At 37.6% G+C, this 1,645-nt stretch overlaps 2 non-coding genes across 2 annotated transcripts; both read right to left on the minus strand.

The window, feature by feature from the left end:
- Positions 1–808: 808 nt before the first annotated feature.
- Positions 809–924, minus strand: Trnal-caa. The gene is made up of 2 exons: positions 887–924; positions 809–853 (listed from the first exon to the last, which is right to left on the minus strand). It is a non-coding gene; the product is annotated as a tRNA-Leu (tRNA).
- A 501-nt stretch (positions 925–1,425) lies between these two features.
- Trnal-caa lies at positions 1,426–1,541 on the minus strand. Its single transcript has 2 exons — positions 1,504–1,541; positions 1,426–1,470 (listed from the first exon to the last, which is right to left on the minus strand). It is a non-coding gene; the product is annotated as a tRNA-Leu (tRNA).
- Between the last annotated feature and the right edge of the window lie 104 nt (positions 1,542–1,645).

The raw sequence follows: 1,645 nt of genomic DNA on the forward strand, positions 1-1,645 counted from the left end.
ATGTTCATAGATAAATACACATTCATATATACATAGATACATACATACATATATATGTATATATATATGTATATATAGATATATACATACGTACATACATACATACAAATATATGCACACAAACACACACACACACACACACACTCACACACACACACACACACACATATATATATATATATAATTGTGTATATATACACAATATATATATATAGATAGATAGATATTCATATATATCATAGACATATACACATTCATACATATACATACATACATACATATATGTATATATAAATATATACATACGTACATACATACAAATATATGTACACACACACACACACACATACACAAACAAACTAACAAACAAACAAACACACACACACATACACAAACAAACACACACACACATATAAATGTATATAAACAATGATCATTACCTCAGTTGGATTAAGACAAAATAATCTGAATTTGCATAATCCATGGCGTTTACAGAGCGCTGGGATTTTTATGTGCATGTAGTTGGATTCTAAACTAAAAACAATGACTTTAAACAATGGACAAAGAAAAAAACAAAACAAAAAAACATATATTTTACTTTTCAAAATACATTGATTTCGTATTTTAAATAAAACAAAGAAGATCAGAAGAGAGAGAGATAGAGAGGGAGGCAGTGAGACAGAGAGAGACAGAGACAGAGACAAAGACAGAGACAGACAAGAAGACAAACACAAAGAAATAGAGAAAGAGAGAAGCGAAGAGAAAAAGAGAGAACATGCCCCCCACCGAAAAAAAAAAAAAAAAAGTGTGTCAGGAGTGGGATTCGAACCCACGCCCTCAGAGAGGACCAGAAAGCCCGAAGCCCTTCTATCGGAGGGAAGTTTTCCTTGAGTCTGGCGCCTTAGACCGCTCGGCCATCCTGACTTCTGACTGCATAAAATCCCCCTCGATTACCATCCTTAATTGCGGCGAATCAAGTAACTTCAGGCGGTCGACGCTCTTGCTCGGCAGGTCAAAGCCTCGTCGCTCGATTTAATGGTCTCTTGGTGTAGCGTTTTTTAATTTTGTGACCCGTGTTGGGTTTACTGAAGTATAACTGTAGATGTAACAACAAAGTATTAAAATGGAGATGAAAGGGCGTTAGGCAGGGAGGAAAAAGAAATTGCAAAATAACCGAGTCTGATACAAAGCTGTATTCACAGCATAAAGAAAGAAAAGTAAGAAAACAGAACAACATTCAAGTTATAAATTTGTAATATTATAAAAGAGAAAGAGAAAGAGAGAGGCAGTGAGGCAGAGAGAGACAGAGACAAAGACAGAGACAGACAAGAGGACAAACACAAAGAAATATAGAAAAAGAGAAGCGAAGAGAAAAAGAGAGCATGCATCCAGACCCCCCCCCCCCCACCTCCCTTCCCAAAAGTGTGTCAGGAGTGGGATTCGAACCCACGCCCTCAGAGAGGACCAGAAAGCCCGAAGCCCTTCTATCGGAGGGAAGTTTTCCTTGAGTCTGGCGCCTTAGACCGCTCGGCCATCCTGACTGATCACGCTGAAGTAACACTGCCAGTTTAATATCACATTTCAGGATTACTGATTCTGCGTCTGTAATCAAGGGAAGATTTAATGTTCTGGAAAGGAGGACACT

Source organism: Penaeus chinensis, chromosome 25 (genome assembly GCF_019202785.1).
Source record: "Penaeus chinensis breed Huanghai No. 1 chromosome 25, ASM1920278v2, whole genome shotgun sequence".
Classification (NCBI taxonomy): domain Eukaryota; kingdom Metazoa; phylum Arthropoda; class Malacostraca; order Decapoda; family Penaeidae; genus Penaeus; species Penaeus chinensis.